This window comes from Protopterus annectens, chromosome 7.part0 (assembly GCF_019279795.1).
Source record: "Protopterus annectens isolate FY-2018-M chromosome 7.part0, PAN1.0, whole genome shotgun sequence".
NCBI lineage: Eukaryota > Metazoa > Chordata > Ceratodontiformes > Protopteridae > Protopterus > Protopterus annectens.
In genome coordinates this window covers 1,349,486,520-1,349,499,549 of record NC_056739.1, presented here as the reverse complement: position 1 = coordinate 1,349,499,549, position 13,030 = coordinate 1,349,486,520, and positions in this window count along the sequence as shown.

The following is a 13,030-nucleotide window of genomic DNA, read 5'->3' as shown; positions in this document are numbered from 1 at the left end:
GATTTGTGATTTCAGGACATATATTTTGTATATTCAACTGGTTATTCATTACATGCATTCTTATTGTATTTACTTGTTTGACCACTAGAGGTGATCATACAATAGAACCAGTTTATGTTCTTTTCATTGTAATCACTTGTTTGACCACTAGAGCATTCATTCCCCCCCCCCCCCCCTCAACACTCACTTCTATTCATGATATTTCTTATGTTAGGTTATATATATTTTTCATGTCATTTCATTTGGAAATGTAGTTGACTGGGATTTTCTGTATTTTCAGGACAGGCATTGTTTGAGCATTTAACATCTATTTGATTTGTGATTTTATGATGTATATCCAACTTGTTATTCATTCATTATATGTAGCCTCATTGTAATTACTTGTTTGACCACTAGAGGTGATCATATAAAAGAACCATTTTAAGTTTTTATTTATTTTAACTTAGATCTGAAGAAGTTGTGTTAACAGTGAACGCACTCATCTTTAAATAAATACTCATTCTTTTTACATAGTTGGTCTTGAGATACTCTTCGTTTTTTGGACCTGTTTTGCTCCTGCAACCTTCAACTTGATTTTACTTCTAAGTGCTTTTTAAACTGGGTGACAGGCAGCATTCATCTGGTGTATTCAGTGTTGTGCTGTTTTAAGTTTACTTATATAAATGAACATGTTATATATTTTTTTGAAATCATAAAGATGTTTGCCCGTGAGTGCGCTCGTTTGTAGCTTAGCCACAGTTAGCAGTCAGTGGAAAAGGATATAAGAACTAAATAAGCAAAGTAAGCTGAGAAGCAATAGTGTAGCGGTAGAGACGTCGGCTGAAGAGCAGGCATTCATGGTTCGTGCCCCCACAACACCAATTTTTATTTCCAGTAAAATAAGCAGGAAACAAGTCCCTGACAAACATGTACACATATAAAATCATAGTTTATGTAAAATGTAATGAAATAGTCCATTTATTTTGAAGAAATGTGAGATAACAAAATAATAAAATATGCCAGATGTGCCCATAGCTGAGCTACAGTTTAACAAGGTGAGTGCATCTGCCCGTAGGTGAGCAGTGGTTTAACAGGTGCAAAATGAGTGCCCGTAGGTGAGCAGTGGTTTAACAGTTGCAAAATGAGTGCCCGTAGGTGAGCAGTGGTTTAACACACTGAAACTGTGTGCCCCTAGCTGATCTGAGCGTAATATGCTTGCTGATAGCCAAATGAGGCGTAAACCAGCGTACCCCATTTGCGCGGAGCTGCGCACCGCGCCAAGCTAACCGACGGGCAACGTTGAGCAAGCTCTATCAAAACTGCTTTTACACAGACACACCCCTCAGCCTATCTAGACAGTCATAAAAAATAAAAAGCAGTGGCCAGGTTCGAACCCAGGATACTATGCACCATAGTCAAGGTACTGAACCACTAAGCCATGACAGCAATACCTATAAATGCAGTAATAGCAAATATATAGGAATGAATACAAAGTGGAGCATGACAAAGCAGGTTTTGTGAAGTTGATACAATTCCAAAATGGCCAATCACAGATATGTGCGGGAAAAACGGCATATATAAGCCCCATAGGCGGGAATACACAGCATAAACGATTGTAGAACTGACTTGCAGCCAGAATGACAGGAGTAGGTGAGGGTAGTTGCTTTTGAGCACAGAAGTGGGGCGTTGAGGAGTCCAGATACATGGTCTGGCTCCTAGTTCACAATCATGAGGCCCAACTCATGCAGGACCAGGTCCTGTGGGGGGCATATAGGGCTGAGGCATGGGACCGGTTGGCTCATGATCTCACCAGTGCCACAGGGATTCCAAGGACTGGTGAGCAGGTTTGTCACCACCATGCGGACCTGAAGAGACGCAAGCAGGACCAATTGAACCTTTGGATCCAGGAGGCTCGGCAAATGCCCAACACCCCGCTACTGAGTAAGTTACATGTAATTATGTATGTAAGAAATTAAACTAGCTGATATTATGGAGATGTGTATTCCAATATTACTTCATTTATATTACAGCTGCAGGTGTCCGTTCTGCGAACCGCAGAGCCTATGGTGATAGACTGGTGCGGTTGCACCACCAGGCAGGTCAGTAATCCTCTCCCAGTAACTGTAAAGAAATATAAAAGTATGACAGTTAGCAAAAGAGTGCAGTGTAGTCACTAAGTAATAGAATGTGCAAGTAACAGTGTAAGAGTGTTTGCAAGTATTGCTTGATTACAAAAGTGTGTTGCAGTCTGTAATGCAAACAGAAAAACGAAAATGTCTGAAATAAAGTCTGAAATAAAGATGCCTCACCTGTAATATAATAGTACACAACCTGCAGCAGGCTAAAAAGTACAGCTGCAGAAGATGAGCAAATCACATGTGTGAAATATACCCCTGTTGAAATACTGAAACATGACAGAAGTGAGACTGCTGGAAAGGATTGTAATAACTACAGGTAAAACATGTCAATAAAGCCTAGAATAAGTACCATCCTGAATAGTAAAATGAAAACAAGTGAGAGAGTGTGAGAAAGTGTTATGAATCCACCAATAAAGTAGTAATAACCCCTGAATAAAGTATACTGCAGTCAGTACAGAATGAAATGCGTGTGAGAAGCAAAACCAAACAGCGAAATCTGTTCAAAGTGTTGCTGCAGCTGGAATGTGTATCCCAAAATCTGGATATGTTGCTCTCAGTCTGCAATATGCAGATAGTATGATTGTCTGACATACCAAACATCCACATTTGTCTATAGCTATATAAAGCAAATGTAGCAGGATGATGTAGCTGAACAAAGCCATATATGAATGTGTATGAAGAACAATAAAATGTATATTGATGTAGCAGTAACAGTCCTATCACCATATTGAAGTAGTTATCATATAGGAAACTGTAGTTAGAACAGTAGTGTGTATATATGTGCAGCTATTAGAAATGTACAGCATATGTATTGGTATTCGAAGGTGTTAATATTATTTTCTTCACCCCACCCTATAACCACATATAACCCATTCCACGTGAAAATGGTATGTGCAATCACAATTAACACCCCTGGACATTTGTCCTGTTGGGTCATAAATATTTGCATGTCCGTTGATGCATCTGCCCTGTTCATACATCCAAACCTGATGGCCTGTTGCAATCAATCAACCCTGGATGTTGTTGGACTGTGTATTGCTGTTCAAATTATGCATGTGTTATGCTCGCTGTTCAATGGTGTGAATATCTGGGTGTTTGGTTAATGGGAATACTAATGCATGCTGTTACAACTAATTGTGAATGGTATTATATGTTACTAACCCAAACTGTCATGACATAATGCAAAACATAGGTCGACAGGGAAGGCGGGTTCCAGCGGACCCACCTCTCCCACCTCAGCTCGCGAGTGCACCTGGCACTAGTGCCCAGTCTGGACCCTCCTCCGGTGGCCCTGTGCCACCTGTGGGTGGAAGCGCTGCAGGGGATGGGGCTCGACCCCCCTCTGCAAGTGTGGCTGGAGGAGAACCACCACTCACCCTCCATAGCATCTGGACTGTGGTGCGTAGGGAGATCCAGGACTCTGTTCTTGGGCCCCTACGCCAGCTAGAGGCACAGGTGGCACAACTTACGGGCATGCCTGTTGCCCGGCCTACACAGCCCCCAGCACAGCCCCGTCCTGGGCAGTGAAGGAACAGTGGCAACTGCCCATGGGTGGGGATATCAGTTCCACTGTTGCCATCTGTGGGCTCATGGGCTCTGGATATCCAAACATCCGTCCCCGTCAATTGTGTAACCCCCCCCCACACGTGTCATACACCGCCCCTGTATGCGTCTTGTTTGTCTTGTCTGTTGACCTACCCAACCTACCTCCCCAGCTATACCAACTTCCTTCACCTGACATACCACTCTCACCTGAAAAAAAAAAGGGCACTCTGTACCCACAAAAAAATTACGCCCCATACATAGCTGCCCATTCCGCACACATGTCTGCTGGACATGGAAACTATCAATTACAATTGGCTGTGCAACAAGTATTATTGTTGTCCTGACACCACTATCAGGGGTGGAAGGTTTCAAATGTCACACCAAATTACATACGTATGCACAGCTGTTGCTGATGAAGAAATGGGCAGCTATGGGCCTTACCTACATCCCTCCTGCAAATCCCAAGCTTGTTTCCCTACTGTCTTACCCTCTTTGTGACCTCTTTTTCACCACTTTCCTGTCTCCCCATTTTCATTTCTTTCAAAGAAAATAGCGCGGGTGTGCCCGCCAGAGTAAGCACTGTTAAGCAGTTGTAAGCGGGTGTGCGCGGAGCTGAACGCCAGTGCGCATGCGTGAGCTTCGCGCAAACCAGCGCTAACCCGGTTACAACTGCTTAAAAGTGCCTTAGTCACTCTGATTGACAGGTCCTGTAGTCAGTTCAAAAGCAAAATAAAATTCCACTGTCAGTCCCGAACCCAGGACCTTGGAAACAGTAGTCTGCATGACCTACCACTAAGCCATGACTCTTATACAAGAACATTGTGCTAAAATAAATGTATCATGTAAAAGTAGGAATGAATGTAAAGGGAATATAGGATGTGTAGTACACAAAGCATGTCATTTAGAATTACTGTTAAAACTAGTGGATTTCCATAATAGTAGTGTGTGAACAGAAACAGCCATGCTAGTTGGTAGCTAGTAGGTAATAATGTCAGTTAATGTACATATATAAATGTATGTATATTTACATATATATATATATATATATATATATATATATATATATATATATATAGTTGTAGGTGTCATTGTGCATACACACTTACTACAGGGAACAGGAGAGGAATGGAGAAATGTGAATCTACAACACAGCCTGAATCATGAGAGAGATACTAACCTTTGCACTCACAGAACAGTGTCCACAGCATACCAGCATGGTCCCCGCCCTTACAATCTGAAAGGGCAATGCCTATCTTACATACCCTTTTATAGCACTGTCCTGAAATCACAGTGAGAACTGCAATCAGTACACAACTGGCTGCATGCAATTAGCAAATGCTTGCTTACAATTGGTGCAGAGGCCATCACATGGACTTATGCAGATACCTACAAAAGTATCCTGTACTAACACTCCACACATGCAATACATTCATTGCACTGTCTGGAGGCAGACAGAGAGAGAGAGACAGACAGAGACAGAGAGTGAGAGAAAAAAAAAATACACACGGTACACACACTGAGTCTAAGCTGTCAGCAGTGACAGTAGCAAGCCGTGCCAGCAGCAGCAGGAAGCAGAAGTAGTGGTAACGCAACCAGCTGCAACAAACACAGGTAATGTAAAGTAGCAGGTTAATAGTCTGCATACTGTGAACCCTCCAAATGTGTCATAGGTCTGTGTCCATGTGATATGTTGTGTGCACGTAGTTCCACCAAAAGAGGATGACTATACATTACATGTCAGTCAGTGTTAGGCCATGATCCTGGCAGCAGTTTTCTGTTGCAGTGAGGCCTGTCTGTAGGATGTGTGTGTCAGCTGGTGTAACGACTATGGCGCTTAGTTAGCAGTCATCTGGGAACTTTGTCACCCACAACCCGCACATGTTCGCTTCTACATCTGAGAAATAAATGCCAAACAAGAGGGGTCCTAGGACAGAGGCCTGTGGGATACCACATGTGACTGGCATTGAGTCTGACATGGCTCCTACAATATCGATATTATGGATCCTGTATGTCAACCAGTGTGCAACCCATCATGTGACATATGTAGCAACATGTAAGCTAATGAGCTTGTCTATGATGCCTGAGTGGAGTACTGTGCTGAAGGCCTTAGGCAAGTCCAGGTAGGCTGTAGGGATTGTGTTGCCCTCATCAATGGCTGTAGTGACTGTTTTGAAAGGTCAACCAGGTTCAAAAGGCAGGATCAGCCCATCACAAAGGCAAACTGGCCGGGAACAAGTGTCTGCAGGTACCCAATATTGCTGTATATGCATCCCATACTGAATAATTCCATAGCTTAGCAGACCAGGCTGGTTATGCTTATGGTGCGGTAGTTCCCAGGGTCAGTTGAGGTGCCTCCTTAGTGGTGTGGGACCACTGTTGCTGTATGCCAGTGTTCAGGTACATATCCTGTAGTACGGCCAAGGTTAAATATCAGTGTTATATGCGGTTGTATGTCCTCTTGGAGTGCATGTAGCACACATCCGGGGATACCATCAGGTCACAGTGATGCTGTGTGTTCTGCTTTGCTGAGGGTGGCCCTCACCTGGACATGTGAGATGATAGGGAGGTTACATTCAGCTGTGATAAGTATTTCTACTTGTGGGGGAGAAGGAGGGGGGATACGTGCACCAAACCTGTCTGCATGACTGTTGCCAATATCTGTGTGTTCGGTGAATGTTAAGTAGGTGTGTATTAACTCAGAGCATATCTGAGGCATTTGGTCCATATGTGTAACATAACTGAAGAAGGCCTTGTGGTTATCTATAGTGTTTGTGGCCATTTCCCTCCCAGAGTATGCCGTGGCTGTTGTCATGAGAGACCGTAGCGTATTACCAGTGCTGACCACAGATGCCTTCCCTTAATGTGAATCTGCTCTGTCCTGCAGTAGCCTCCTGCTATTGTTATACAATCTGCCTCTGGCTGGGGTCCACCGGACAGGATGCCTAACCTTTGTGCATAGGGTCTGGGTTAAAAATGTGTGTGCAAGTTCCATGCAATCTTTGGGATGTCCGTGGTAAGCATTCGCAAAGGGGTCAGCAGTGTGGGTTGTGGCTTCCACTGGCCCAGTGGGCTGCATGGATAACATCTCAGTCCTAATAAGTGAATAACTGTCTAATCACATACATATCAAAGTAGTCTACTTTGCTGGTGGTGGTGGTGGGATATGTATATCCAGGCCGAGTAACTTGTGTCCAGATCACACTAGTGGATGGCGTTCCACGTACAGTACCTTGGTATGAACCCCCAGAGTGAGGTTGTGCATTGGACCTGTCGTAGTGTGCTGACCGATGGGGCATGCTACTATGTTTTATGGAATGTGGCAGGTATCATATAACACTGATATCTGGCCATGTACTTGTGTATCCACCAAGAGACACACACATGCTACATATGGGAGTAGTAGTATATCACTACAGTTGAGTATCATGTATAGTATGTGTGCCATATATTGCTGACATAGTCTGCTGATATCCTGTGTGTGTTCTCTTCCAGAGAGATGGCCCGTCAGCGTATTCCCGCCTACTCTGCAGTGGAAGATGAGGAGCTACACCAGAGCCTGGTGCGGGATTATGACATACTGTTTTCCCGCACCAGCCAGAATCAGCAGGAGAGGGCTGCACTGTGGCAAGACCTTGTCCATAGGGTAAATTACATTGGCACGCATAATAGGACATATGAGCAGGTACGACATCACTGCAGTGATCTAATCAGAAATGTCCGTCAGCGTGCGTCGGATATCCACAGGCAACAGGTTGCCACAGGAGGTGGGGTGGCCACACATCCCCCCCTCACCAGACTGGAGGGGCTACTCCTAAGTGTTGTGGCTCCAGCCCCGGAACAGCAACAGCAATACACCTGCATCATGATGGAGGCTGGATCCACACAGCAGCACGACATGGAGCGTGCAGGTAATATACCATGTGTACACTTGACTGTTCTGTACATTGTTAGTTTATGCATGTGTAAGGTGTGTCCGTGGTATGTAGCTGTCAACATAGTATGTAATTGTGCAGGTGTGATATTGGCAATATCAGCAGCTGACATGTGAAAGGCGACTGGTGTACTACTGCACTGTATCATATGCAGTATCAATGGCACAGTTGTGCCCACTGACTTTAATCTCCTCATTTCTGCAGGACCCTCCGGTGTTACAGCAAGGCAGGCCATCCATGCTGGTGAGTGTGTTTAACAATACCTATAATAGTCCTGATAGTGCTAGTAATACTAGTGTAACTCAGTAGTGCTCTGTGTGTATACTGCGGGGTGTGCATGTGTGCCTGTGTCCACGTGTGCATGTGTGCCTGTGTCCATGTGTGCATGTGTGCCTGTGTCCACGTGTGCATGTGTCCACGTGTGCATGTGTGCATGTGTGCATGTGTACACGTGTCCACGTGTGCATGTGTGCCTGTGTGCATGTGTGCCTGTGTCCATGTGTGCATGTGTGCATGTGTCCACGTGTGCATGTGTGCATGTGTCCACGTGTGCATGTGTGCATAAGTGCATCACTGGTAACATTGTGTGGACACTGTAAACTGTGTTTCCTGTCTTCCTCCCACAGGTTCTGGTGCTGCTCTGGTGTCCTGCAGCAGAGAACCTGAATCTGGTGCCACAGGTACTGGTAATGATGATATCTGTGTAATGGCACAGGAAGGTGTGTCAGGGTCCGCCATTGGTCAGCCAATTGACAGTACACAGCTGTCAACCCCATCGTTGTGCACAGTCATCCTGCCAGTACATCCTTTGTCACCATTGTCCCTAGGTGATGGACAGGATACAGTGGGCATTGACCAGGGTAATGTGGTATCTGTGGCACATGCTTCCTCACACAGCAGCCATGGGCAGGGTCCTGCGATGGTACCATACAGACAGTTGCCCATGGGTTCTCGTGGGAGCATCCGTGGGCGTACTGCCTCTAGCAGACGTGCCCAAAGAGGTCTGTCAACCTCAGCTATGTTTTGGGCTGTCATGCAGGCACAGTCGCGTATGGAAAGGTACACCAGACAGGGTCTGAGGGAGCTGAGAGCATGTCGCACATCCATGACTGACAGTATGCGTGACATTGCGGATGCTATCCGTAATTTCACCGATGTCATAGACAGACGTTGTGGGGACATATTACAGCAGTTCCACAACCACATGTCCATGAGCCAGGGCAATGGTGGGCGGTTGCTGCATCGACGTGTCCATATGCCAGCAACAGCAGCAGCTGGCAGTTGGCGTGGACGACAACAGGCCTGCGCACACCCCCATAGTGCCAGCATCAGCCCCAGCAATGCTGGGTCTGTGCTGTCCTCAGAACGCCCCAGGAGACCACGTGCACATGGCTCTGGACAGTCCCAACAGGGACCTGTGTCCAGTCAACACACTCCCGCTTCTGATGACAGTACCCAGTCTGGCTTAGTACCAGATATGGTCCGTAGCACCCCTGCCAGGCACAGGTACCGTGTCCATGTCCACAGACACTGATCTGTATGACCTGCCAGCTGTCCACAAGCCCCTGTATATGGCAGCCATGAGGTGGAGCTGTGTGCGTGCATACACACATGTGAAATGTTAACACCTAGGGCTACCACATACATGCACACACTGCACCAACAGTGCCCCACCCTGTACTGCTGTCCCTCACAAACACACATACACACACATGTCAATTGGTGGTATCAGTGGCAGACTCAGGCATACCTAATTCACACCCTGTGCATATGATGAAACTGTGCCACCCCCTGCAATCTCCAACATCAGTGCAGGTACAGGTAAACACGTTGCTGATGCACAGGGTGACGACATAGAAGTGTATTAGTAGTATCATGTTGGTAACAGTACAGTGTGCTGATATGACTATGTGTATATCCCAGCATGCCTGATGCAGTAACCGTATGACTGTCCTGAATTGTTATCTGCACCCATAGTATGTACCAAAGTGTAACAGCTGCACATTATTGCATACCGGTGGTAAGGATGTCAACAGATAGCCACATACATGGGTAGCACAGGGGGGAAGCTAATGCAAGTAGTGATATGCAATGATGGACATGTACAGTAATGGTGGCAAGTTGCCCACAACGACTATGCAATGTGGATGTTTGCATGTTGATATGTGTGCAGTACCAATGTAATCCAAATCACAATTAACTATGACATAATATCACTTCTACCATGGGCATCTGCGCTGTGCATTCCTGGGTACATGTTGATAGTGCCCACATATTTGCACTGTAACCTACTGTTAGTGTTACCCCTTCTTTGTTGTACAATGGACTACTTCCAGCCCTGCTTACTGTAGCTTTATTTGCATGCATGTTCGCTTGGGGTTCCCTGCAACACTGCTTCCACCTGCAATGCAGAGTTACAGTGCTTCTGTGGACTCCTAGTGACATCTGCATAGCGTACGATATGTATGTCAAGTTTACATATGACAGAACGTCACTGTCTGTCCTGTTCGCATGTACGTTGCCTGTGACACATTGCACATGTCTTACCTGGCATTTACCCACGTGTGCAGTCATATATGCCAGTGCTATAAAACAGTAGCAGTACACCCACACATACACACCTTCAGTATGTTGTTCCCCATTGGCCCTATGTGTTGGTAATCACCATGGCAATCACACTACTAGGGTAGCATGTGCAAAGGTAACCTGTGAATCACCTCTATGGTCCAGTTGTGGTTTATGTGAGGCATGTGGCAATGTCACAGCTGCCACATGTATGCAGTCAACCATCACCCTTGACCAGCAACGTACAACACATGTGTGGGATGCCACCACATAGCCAATCTGGAGACTGAGCACTCTAAACCCAGTAATGCCATACCCTGTCAGGTGGCATGTCATACTACAGTGACTACAATACCAGTCAGACATAGACATGCACTGACAGCAATCTGAACACACTGGGGCATACTTGGAGACTCAGAATAGCATCCTGCCTGAGCATCACACACCTCCGCAGCTGGCACACAGGCATACGTTACGTCAGAACAGAGCACATGCCGCACATGGCACACACATCCTGTGTGCCACACACTCACAGCCTGTAGGGCTACACAACACACCTGCTACAGATGTGTCAGGTACCTCTCTTGGCCACTGCAGTGGGGTCCCGCTCAACAGGCTGTACATGGTGAAGGTCACAGTGATATGCCTCTGGGGCATTATGGTCCACCACAAAACACATGCATACAGATCAGTCAGAGGCATGGACACATATGACTCAGTCAGCGACCATGCCACTATGGATGACCTGAGACATACCTCCCTGGACTACATGATAGGGAACATAGAAGGGATCTTTCAGCATGTGGCACAGGCCAGTATGAGCCTGATCTTGGTTGCCATCATACCCTCACCAGGTATGCTACCACTATATGTAGGATGGGTGTTCTGTGTCTACATTCTGCTCAATCTCCAATGTCATTCATAGCGTAATCACTGGCTGTCAACGTGTGCTCACATGCTAGGGAAGCCACAATGATTTGCGAGGGGCAGCCTGCACGTGACACCCATGGCCCAATGTATATTGCCGAAGCCCCTTGATACACACATACTGCCTTATGCTGCAGGACACAGATTACATAGCCACCTCCGCGGGTATCACACAGGATAGGACACTAACAGTGATGCTACACAACACCAGCAGTGTACACCACAAGATGCATGCACCAGACACTGTCCTCAGCATGGTGAACTGTAATGTCTGTGCAGTACCAGAGTCCTGATTCATGGCTCACAGGTGCAACCCATCACTGCCAGGTTATACCTCATACCATGCCTGTCGTCCCCTACACATGTAACACACATGGACAGGGGGGTTGTATCCCAAAGCACCACAGATACACACACCTCCAGGTTGTTGGCACAGCACAAAGCATCAGGGCCTATTCATATGCAGCTAACAGTGTGTTGGACTGCCGTCTGGTTCATAGCCTGGCACACACAACCCTCCCATACACAGGAACCCCACCTATCCTCCATAACAACACTGGCAATATGACAGTCTCAAGAACTGTCTTTATATGGCTGGACTGCATCCAGCCAAACATTGTGCGTGAGCATTACTGTAGCTACAACACACTAGTTGAAGGGTTCCCAGCATGTGGTCACTGAATTGCAGTGGAATGACATGTTACCACTCCCACAACAGGTGGGAACATGCAGCACCTGTACATTGACTACATGTAGACTATATGGCCCAGACCAGATGTGTATCCCCTGCTGTAGGTATTTTACCATATACACCCACACTGTATAGACACATACCGCGTGCGGCCCCTGCACAGTAAGACACAGTCATATTGTTATGCATTGCAAATACCATTTATCCACGTGAGGCACATGTCAGACATGGTAACTACTGCAGGTCACAGGTATTTATGTGTATGTGTCACACACATACATCATGTGTGCATTGCCATTGCTGGTTTAGGCAATGGCATGCATTGTTATGCACAAAGACCCACACAAGGTCATAATGTGTGACACAACCACACGTGGCAGTTGTGGGTTACCAAAACATACCTATCTGTACTCTGACAATGGTAATAGTCCCAGTAGCAGAGCGCACTATTGGCATTACTGGCCAACTAGCCCTGTTTGGCTGTGCTGATAGTGTGGTGACATCCCCTGTGTTTACTGGGGGAATATGCAGCATCTGGTGTATTGTAGTATTTGCCAAAAGGATCTGTTCTCTCACACTTGCATTTACACACACCCTACTACCCCCACACACACTTGCAGGATTCATACCCCTACCTAACTATGTCACGACATGTGAGAGAGACGCATTAGCGAAGCGGACTATTCGGATTACTAGGAGGTTCCTCTTCTCTGGCTGTACTTATAGGGTGCTGACAGCATCAGTGTTTGGAAAGGGTAATGTGCATCAGGTAGTGTGATCTCCTGATTGCCAAAACTAACATGTTTTTCATATAGAATTGCACACACACAAAATCTCCACATCCATACACACACACTTGCAGGTTTCAAACCCCTACCTAACTATGTTATGGCACTTGAGAGTGACGCTGTAGCAGACTGCGCTATTCGGATTACTGGGAGGTGTATCTTTTCCAGCTGTATGTATAGGGTGCTGACATCATCACTGTTTGGAAAGGGTAATGTGCATCATGTAATGTGATCTCCTGATTGCAAAAAAGCACATGTTTTTCATACAGAATTGCACACACACAAACTCCCCACATCCAAACGCACACACTTGCCATTTGCAGGTTTCGAACTCCTACCTAACTATGTTATGACACTCGTAACAGACACATTAGCAGAGCGAGCTATTTGAATTACTGGGAGGTTTCCCTTCTCCTGCTGTAATTATAGGGTGCTGACATCATCCGTGCTTAGATAGGGGAATGT